Raw genomic sequence first — 10,415 nt, forward strand, 5'->3', positions numbered from 1 at the left:
TTAGTTCTAGAAGGTGTTGTAGGTCTTCATAGAACAGGTCAACTTCAATTTCTTTGGCATCAGTGGTTACGGCATAGACTTGAATCACTGTGATACTGAATGCTTTGCCTTGGAAATGAACTGAGATCATCCTGCTGTTTTTAAGACTGCACCCAAATACTGAATTTCAGACGCTTTTGTCATCCATTCCTGTCCATTTTAGTTCACTGATTCCTAAGATGTCTGTGTTCACTCTTGCCATCTCCTGCTTGGTCACATCCAATCTATCTTGATTCATGGACTTACCGTTCCAGGCTCCTATGCAATCTTGTTGGTTACTGCATCAGACTTCACTTTCACCACTAGGCACATCCACAACTGAGCATTGTTTCTGCTTTGGCCCAATAGCTCCATTCCTTCTGGAGCTATTAGTAGTTGCCCTCTGCTCTTCCCCAGTAGCATACTGGACATCTTCTAGCCTGGGGGTTTCATCTTCTGGTGTCATACCTTTTTGACTTTCCATATTGCCCATGGGATTCTCCAGGCAAGAATACTGGAGTGGGTTGCATTTCCTTTTCCAGTGGACCACACTTTCCCAGAACTCTTCACTATGACTTGTCCACCTTGGCCCTGCATGGCATGGCTCATAGCTTCACTGAGTTACATGAAACCCTTCAGCACAACAAGACTGTGATCCATGAAGGGGATCAGCACATTAGTTCATTTTAATTTTGAAGTTCAGAGAAATTAGATTAATTATATTATAGATTTCATGACAATCTTAGTCTCATCAGTTCAGTTCAGTTCAGTTGCTCAGTCGTGTCCGACTCTTTGCAACCCCATGAATCACAGAATGCCAGGCCTCCCTGTCCATCACCAACTCCCAGAGTTCACTCAAACTCATGTTCATTGAGTCGGTGATGCCATCCAGCCATCTCATCCTCTGTCATCCCCTTTTCCTCCTGCCCCCAATCTCTCCCAGCATCAGAGTCTTTTCCAATGAGTCAACTCTTCGCATGAGGTGGCCAAAGTACTGGAGTTTCAGCTTTAGCATCATTCCTTCCAAAGAACACCCAGGACTGATCTCCTTTAGAATGAACTGGTTGGATCTCCTTGCAGTCCAAGGGACCCTCAAGAGTCTTCTCCAACACCCCAGTTCAGTTCAAAAGCATCAATTCTTCGGTTTTCTGCCTTCTTCACAGTCCAACTCTCTCATCCATACATGACCACAGGAAAAACCATAGCCTTGACTAGACGGACCTTAGTTGGCAAAGTAATGTCTCTGCTTTTCAATATGCTATCTAGGTTGGTCATAACTTTTCTTCCAAAGAGTAAGCATCTTTTAATTTCATGGCTGCAGTCACCATCTGCAGTGATTTTGGAGCCCCCCAAAATAAAGTCTGACACTGTTTCCACTGTTTCCTCATCTCTTTCCCATGAAGTAATGGGACCAGATGCCATGATCTTCATTTTCTGAATGTTGAGCTTTAAGCCAACTTTTTCACTCTCCTCTTTCACTTTCATCAAGAGGCTTTTGAGTTTAGTCTCATAGGAACAAATAATATCTCTATTCTCAGACTTCACATTTCCTTTGACATAAGTGCACACAAATACCCATACTGTTGGCCCTTGGTATCCGTGGGTGTCATGGATTGGTTAAACCCACAGGTTGGAGGATTGACTGTATTAACTGCATGACACCATTTTATATAAAGGATTTGAGCAACTAAAGATTTTGGTATCCACAGGGACTCCTGGAACCAATCCCACAGATTATCAAGGGACATTATACTTGCCAAAATGACCCAGTGCTGTACAATAAAAATGAGACAGAGATAAGCAGCCTTACTTTCTTGATCATATATTTTCAAATTCGCTCCTCTGACAGAAAGACATGCTTGGTTTTTTCTACATAGATTCTGACATTCGTTAGTCATGGATCATTATTATCACCACTAAAGATAATAACAACAATAATGTACTTTTTAACCTGAAAGACTCAATTTCTGTAAGGTATGTTTCCTTAGTTTCAGAGCCTCAACTGGACATTTAAAATACAAGTTGGATCTATTTTTCCTTTCTGTTCATTTACCAATTTTGCCTCTGCCAGCTTATCACCTGAAACTTTAGAGAGTTAGGGACAGGGGAATATTGAGGGATAGAAGACAGGATAGTTTAAAATAAAGAAAAGTATATAAATATAGATTCTATAATCATTTGAAATTAGGAAGGGGATAGAACAGAAAATAGCAATGGAAGTTTCCAAAGACAGGATTACAGATTTTCAACTCGACCACTGAAAACTGGGAAACGAAAAACAGTCATAGACAAGCAATGCTTTTTTCCCATACATTTCATAGATTGACAGTTCAGACTTCACAAGGCTAGTTGACCAGATGAGGCTAGTTTCTAGACTCTGGGTAGAAAGCTTTTCTTTCAAAATTGGAAAAAAAAATGGAAATCTTATTACATTCAGTCTTTAACTCTTGGGTAAAATTGTCACTCAAACATGCTTCTGCCTGATAAGGAAATCAATTTGATTAAAAGAGTGCTAAGATCATAAGTTTTTCCCTGCCGGTAAGCAGTCACTCCTCAGTGAGTAATGATTTCCCATACTAATCAACAGAGCTTAATTACAGCAACTAATTCAAACATAAGCCATTAATAAATTAATTGTTGACACAAATCTATTACTCAAAATCTAGTTTTTCAAATTTTTATTCAAAATATATGATTTCCACCATTGCAGATCACCAAGAATTCAAAAATATTGATCATCTTTGAGAAACATGCAACAGAATTATATCATTACTGAGCAAAAATAGTTTTTCCATGAAGTAAGAGTCAGGACTCATCATTCATTTCAGGCCACAGTCCACGAAATTTAATTTCCCTGGCCCTCAGTCTCAGATATAAAGGCAATTCACTAGATAAGAAGATACTGGGCTTTGTCTCCAGACACAAAAGAGAAAAACAAAGAAGCAGCTGGAACTGCAGCAGTTGATGCAACTGTAAAAACACAAACAAAACTCATAACAGAAGTCAACCTGATGGGCATAAGCAGCCCCAGATGGTAGAAGCAATTGGCAAGTGTGTATCATTCTTTCATTCTATTATTAGGTATTTACTGTGTGTCAACTGTATGCCAAACTCCTCTGGAGCCGAACAGTGTTAACCATACGGCAAAGTTTCAGGAAACCTCAAAAACTATCATACAAGTAACATCGTGCTGCTGATAACAAGTTGGATTCATAATAACTGGTCCCTGTCTATGAAAAAGGGATATGTCTGCTGTAAAATGTCAAAAAATAAGGTCATCCTCCCTCACTCCCAATATCTCAGATGATAAAACATACTTCAAAATTACTGTGGTACAGGTACGTATTGAAGAGCAACAACCAGATATTTTTGTATTAAGGCCAAAGAATAAAAGGTAAATGAAATACAGTGATATTTCTCCCTATCTACCTCATCCCTATGTTGCAGATCCCTAGTGTGCATAAAATTCCCAACATAAGTCACTTGACCCTCTCTGCTATGTCCTGTCTGTAGGGAAAAAAAAAGAGCAAATATAGTGAGAGGTAGCTTAGGTATACAGTACACACCTCAGAGAGCTGAGGTTTTAGTACAATTTTATTATTGAAGCTTGGAACCTACTCTATGGGTATCAGCAGAGGTAGGATTCATGGTGGTCATGGGTCCCAGCATGAACGTAATTAGAGGAGTTGTAAAGTCACAGAAAAATGTCTGCTATTCTGGAAAGTATTGTACTTCCTGGCATTTCAACAAACCCCAGTATATGTTTGGTTCCCTTTTACGGAGACAGCATAATGCTCTAAGCCAAAAGTCGTTAAGAGACCACAGAGGACAATTTTAGTGTCAGTTTTCATTTTCATCCCAATGACCCTCATTCTTGTCATCTTTATTACAGACATCGGTCGCCCACTCAATTCCCTCTGCCCTTCAAGTCGGGAAAAGAAATTCTCTGGAGGAAATTGAAGGAAAAGCAAAACTGATAGAGTATTTGAAGATGAGATGAGATCAAAACGGGTGAGGGGAAGGTTCATATTCCCTCAATCCAAGAAACAATCAGGTCACCTCAGGAAATCTACCCTTCAGTTAGAAATCTATGGAAAAACAGTACAAGGAAACTTTGCCACAAAGTTTGCATGACTGGCTTCCAGGGGACTTCTTGGTTAGGATTGGTAGAAAAAAGAGTAAAATAAAAATAAAGAAAAATTTAACAAATGATTGTGTTTAGAAGAAGCTTTTCATAAAGCCACTAATTTCAATTATTGTTGTCATAGCTTACATTTAGTCTGTGCTTAGTATATGCCAGGTACCACATTAAGCCCTTTACATAGATCATCATATTTAATTCTCACAAAATCCTATGAAGAATGTACAATTATTATTTTCATTTTACAGATAAACACACTGATACACACAGAAGGGAAGGAATGTGCATGAGGTCAAGAAGCTAGCAAGTTCCAAATTCTAACAACCAAAGCCCAGAGGTCAACTCTAGCCTAGGTGTCTGACCTCTTCCCAGAGGAAACTGTTTCAATTAATCTACTGTTATGTATTAAACTACCCTAGACACAATGGCTTAAAACTCTATAATTTATTCTCAAGATTCTGTGGGTTGAGTGACAGAGGCAGTGATAGACTGCTCTGTGAGGCAGTCCTTGCTTAAGGTCTCTCATACAGTAACAGTTATATATGATGGCTGAGTCAAAATTTATTTGACGGTATTGGCCATTTAAATGTGGGGCTGGGCTGGGTATCCAAGATGGTGTACTCACATGGCTGCCAGGTGATGTTGGCTGTCAGTTGGCAGGCCAAGAGGGGCCATTAATCAGAGCACCAATACATGACCATGGTAGCTGGGTTCCAACAAGGAGAGTTCTGAAAAGAGCAAACATTCCAAAAGAGCCAAGCAAAGCTTGCAACGCTTCTTACAATCAAATCTCAGAAATCCTGCAGCATCATTTCCACCAGACTCTATCGGTCAACAGTGACTACCAGGCACAGCCAGATTCAAAGGGAGAATTCTATAAAGGATATAAATTCTAAGAGGTATTGGGTTGATCTTTGGAGACTAACTACTATAGTCATATCTGCTAAGAACAAATCTTTATGTTCCCCTCCTGGGAAGAAGCCAGGGAAGGGAGTCTGACTCCCATGAGGCTCTGGAAATGGGGAAGTTCTTACAAAGATTTTAAGCCAACTATATTACTAAGAGGCTGATATGAAAACAACAGCAAGAAAAGCAAATATGAATTATAGACCCAAATTTAAATCACATAAATAATGAATTCCTCAGCATCCTCCCCAAAGCACTGCCATAAAGATTGTCTTCTGAAGGCCTCATATGTTTTGTAGGCTACATGTGATTTCTTCTTTTCTAACTTATCCTCCCTTTCTGTATCCTACTGACTTAGGGGCACTATGGTAGAAGTACAAAGGTAGGCTCTGAAATCAAATTCAAAGCCCTGAATTTGAACTGAGACTCTTAGCAGTACTCTGAGTCCTTAGGTAAGACTTAAACCCTCCAACATTCCGTTTCCTCATCTATTGATAAATAACATGAGTAATAATATCTGCATTTATAGTTGAGTATACATATCTCTCTCTCTCTCTCTCTGTCACTAAGATACATGGTCACTGCATAACTCAAATCCTTTTCTCTAAAGCTCACAATACCAAATAGAAAAAAAAATCTAAATTATATTTATATCCATTTTATAAATTAAAAAACAAAGGAGAATTAAATTACTTATTAAGAACTTCAGCAGATCTGCAGTCTCAGAGCTCTAGCCCATAGGGATTTTCCCTGGTCCACTCCGCTCAATAGTGGGGCCTCTGCCCAGCATGGTCCTGTATCTAGGAACATGTAGTCCTAACAGTTTTCTACCTAGACAGGAAGATCATATGAGGCAGGTACAGGCAGGTGAGAAAAGGGATAGCACAAAGATTATTCTAATTGCACAGTACCTGTCTCAGAGTAGTGCATGTATGCGTGCTAAGTTGCTTCAGTTCAGTTCAGTTCAGTTCAGTCGCTCAGTCATGCCTGACTCTTTGCGACCCCATGAATTGCAGCACGCTAGGCCTCCCTGTCCATCACCAACTCCCAGAGTTCACTCAAACTCATGTTCATTAAGTCAGTGATGCCATCCAGCCATCTCATCCTCTGTCGTCCCCTTCTCCTCCTGCCCTCAATCCCTCCCAGCATCAGAGTCTTTTCCAATGAGTCAACTCTTCTCATGAAGTGTCCAATGTACTGGAGTTTCAGCTTTAGCATCATTCTTTCCAAAGAACACCCAGGACTGATCTCCTTTAGAATGGACTGGTTGGATCTTCTTGCAGTCCAAGGAACTCTCAAGAGTCTTCTCCAACACCCCAGTTCAAAAGCATCAATTCTTTGGCACTCAGCTTCAGTCATGTACAATTCTTTGCAACTTCCATGGACTATCGCCCACCAGGCTCCTCTGTCCATGGGATTCTCCAGACAAAAATACTGGAATGGGTTACCATGACCTCCTCCAGGGGCTCTTCCAGGCCCAAGTTTTGAACCCACATCTCTTATGCCTCCTGCATTGGCAGGTAGGTTCTTTACCACTAGCATCACCTGGGAAGCCCCGTCTCAGAGTAGACATATAGCCATATCTGTTGGGTGGATGGACAAACAGATGGATCAGTTTTAACTGCAAATCTTTTTCCTCTTGTGGTGTCAAGAAACCACAAGAGGTTTCCACCTCAGGAAGTTCCCAGACATTTCATACTCCTTAAGCAGAGAGAGCTGGAATCAAGACTGCTGGGAGAAATATCAATAACCTCAGATATGCAGATGACACCACCATTATGACAGAAAGCAAAGAGGAATTAAAGAGCCTCTTGATGGAAGTGAAAGAGGAGAGTGAAAAAGTCGACTTAAAACTCAACATTCAACTAATGAAGATCATGGCATCTGGTCCCATCACTTCATGGCAAATAGATGGAGAAACAATGGAAACAGTGACAGACTTTTTTTCTTGGACTCCAAAATCACTGCAGATAGTGACTGCAGCCATGAAATTAAAAGACTCTTGCTCCTTGGAAGAAAAGCTATGACCAACCTAGGCAGTGTGTTGAAAAGCAGAGACATTATTTTCCCGACAAAGATCTGTATATTCAAAGCTATGGTTTTTCCAGTAGTCATGTATGGACATGAGAGTTGGACAATAAAAAAGCCTGAGTGCCAAAGAATTATCACTTTTGAACTGTGCTGTTCGAGAAGACTTTTGAGAGTCCCTTGGACTTCAAGGAGATCAAACCAGTCAATCCTAAAGGGAATCAGTCCTGAATATTCATTGGAAGGACTGATGCTGAAGCTCAAACTCCAATACTTTGGCCACCTGATGCAAAGAACTGACTCATTCGAAAATTCAAAGAACTGACTCTTTGGAAAAGACCTGATGCTGGGAAAGATTGAAGGTAGGAGGAGAAGGAGATGACAGAGGATTAGATGGTTGGATGGCATCACCGACTCAATGGAAGTGAGTTTGAGAAAGCTCCAGGAGCTGGTGATGGACAGGAAAGCCTGGCATGCTGCAGTCTGTGGGGTCACAGAGTTGGAAATGACTAAGCAACTGAACTGAACTGAAGGTGGCCCTCAACAATGAAAAGGTTCGAAAGAAGATGAACAACAGCCTTCAATTTTCAATCCCATCGTCTTTTACAGAGACTGCCACAGAGCAGGAGAAGAACCCAAATGAACCCAGACCCAAACAACAGATAAGCAGGATCACTTCCCACCACCACCTCAGGCCCAGGAACCTAAGATCTTGCTCCTCCATCCCTTCTCCTTGGCTCCGACCCAAGAAGGTCCCAGTGGTTCTCAACCAGGGCAGAATGGCTCCAGTAGGAGCATTTGGGAAAGTGTGGTTTGCATAATGACTGAAGGGGGCTAATGGGAATTTATGCAGGAGTCTTGGGGGGAAATGTTAATATTCTGAAATGTACAGACGAGATCTATCCTAAGAACAGTCCCACCCAAAATGACAAGAAGACTCCCCGTGAAGAAACACACTGGTAGACCCAGGAAAGAGAGGAGGTAAGTAGCTCAGTGTAGACTCTTTCTCCTCCATCACTTCCCTCCACTCTTGCTTATCACCCCCACTCTATTTCAAGTTGCTGGATTTGTGGGGATGCAAAAAAGCAGTGTATACACTCTTGCCCCAGACCTTCCAGAACTCAAGTCAAACCTGTGGTTTGGAAGAGGGAGAAGATTAGATTTAAATTGAGTCTGAGTTTGACACCTTAAAACGTAATGGACTGAAAGTTTTATAACTGGAAGAGAGTAGAGAGTTATGGAATCTACAGACAATGTTAAATGGGTGGGAAATGGGAATTCAGATGAACGCTTTAGAAATCAGAGCTAATCAATGAATATAGTAAAGTTGCAGGATATAAAATCAACACACAGAAATCCCTTGCATTCCTATACACTAATAATGAGAAAGTAGAAAAAGAAATTAAGGAAACAATTCCATTCACCATTGCAACGAAAAGAGTAAAATACTTAGGAATATATCTACCTAAAGAAACTAAAGACCTATATATAGAAAACTATAAAACACTGATGAAAGAAATCAAAGAGGACACTAATAGATGGAGAAATATACCATGCTCATGGATCAGAAGAATCAATATAGTGAAAATGAGTATACTACCCAAAGCAATCTACAGATTCAATGCAATCCCTATCAAGCTACCAGCGGTATTTTTCACAGAACTAGAATAAAAAATTTCAAGATTTGTATGGGAATACAAAAAAACTCAAATAGCCAAAGCAATCTTGAGAAAGAAGGAAGGAATTGGAGGAATCAGCTTGCCTGACTTTAGGCTCTACTACAAAGCCACAGTCATCAAGAAAGTGGTTGTCTTGATGGTACTGGCACAAAGACAGAAATATAGATCAATAGAACAAAATAGAAAGCCCAGAGATAAATCCACACACATATCGACATCTTATATTTGACAAAGAAGGCAAGAATATACAATGGAGTAAAGACAATCTCTTTAACAAGTGGTGCTGGGAAAACTGGTCAACCACTTGTAAAAGAATGAAACTAGAACACTTTCTAACACCACACACAAAAATAAACTCAAAATGGATTAAAGATCTAAATGTAAGACCAGAAACTATGAAACTCCTAGAGGAGAACATAGGCAAAACACTCTCTGACATAAATCACAGCAGGATCCTCTATGACCCACCTCCCAGAATACTGGAAATAAAAGCAAAAATAAACAAATAGGATCTAATTAAAATTAAAAGTTTCTACACAACAAAGGAAAATATAAGCAAGGTGAAAAGACAGCCTTCGGAATGGGAGAAAATAATAGCAAATGAAGCAACTGACAAACAACTAATCTCAAAAATATACAAGCAACTTATGCAGTTCAATTCCAGAAAAATAAATGACCCAATCAAAAAATGGGCCAAAGAACTAAATAGACATTTCTCCAAAGAAGACATACGGATGGCTAACAAACACATGAGAAAATGCTCAACGTCACTCATTATTAGAGAAATGCAAATCAAGACCACAATGAGATACCACTTCACACCAGTCAGAATGGCTGCGATCCAAAAATCTGCAAGCAATAAATGCTGGAGAGGGTGTGGAGAAAAGGGAACCCTCCTACACTGTTGGTGGAATGCAAACTAGTATGGCCACTATGGAGAACAGTGTGGAGATTCCTTAAAAAACTGGAAATAAAACTGCCTTATGACCCAGCAATCCCACTGCTGGGCATACACACCAAGCAAACCAGAATAGAAAGAGACACATGTACCCCAATGTTCATCGCAGCACTGTTTATAATATCCAGGACATGGAAACAACCTAGATGTCCATCAGCAGATGAATGGATAAGAAAGCTGTGGTACATATACACAATGGAGTACCACTCAGCCATTAAAAAGAATACATTTGAATCAGTTCTAATGAGATGGATGAAACTAGAGCCGATTATACAGAGTGAAGTAAGGCAGAAAGAAAAACACCAATACAGTATACTAACACATATATATGGAATTTAGAAAGATGGTAATGATGACCCTGTATGCAAGACAGCAAAAGAGACACAGATGTGTAGAGCGGACTTTTGGACTCTGAGGGAGAGGGGGCAGGGATGATTTGGGAGAATGGCATTGAAACATGTATACTATCATGTAAGAAATGAACCACCAGTCTATGTTCGATGCAGGATGCAGCATGCAGGGTGCTTGGGGCTGGTGCACAGGGATGATCCAGAGGGATGATGTGGGATGGGAGGTGGGAGGGGGTTTCATGTTTGGGAGCTCATGTACACCCGTGGTGGATTCATGTCAATGTATGCCAAAACCAATACAGTATTATAAAGTAAAATAAAGTAAAAATAAAAAT

The sequence above is a fragment of the Ovis aries genome, chromosome 6 (assembly GCF_016772045.2).
Source record: "Ovis aries strain OAR_USU_Benz2616 breed Rambouillet chromosome 6, ARS-UI_Ramb_v3.0, whole genome shotgun sequence".
Taxonomy (NCBI): domain Eukaryota; kingdom Metazoa; phylum Chordata; class Mammalia; order Artiodactyla; family Bovidae; genus Ovis; species Ovis aries.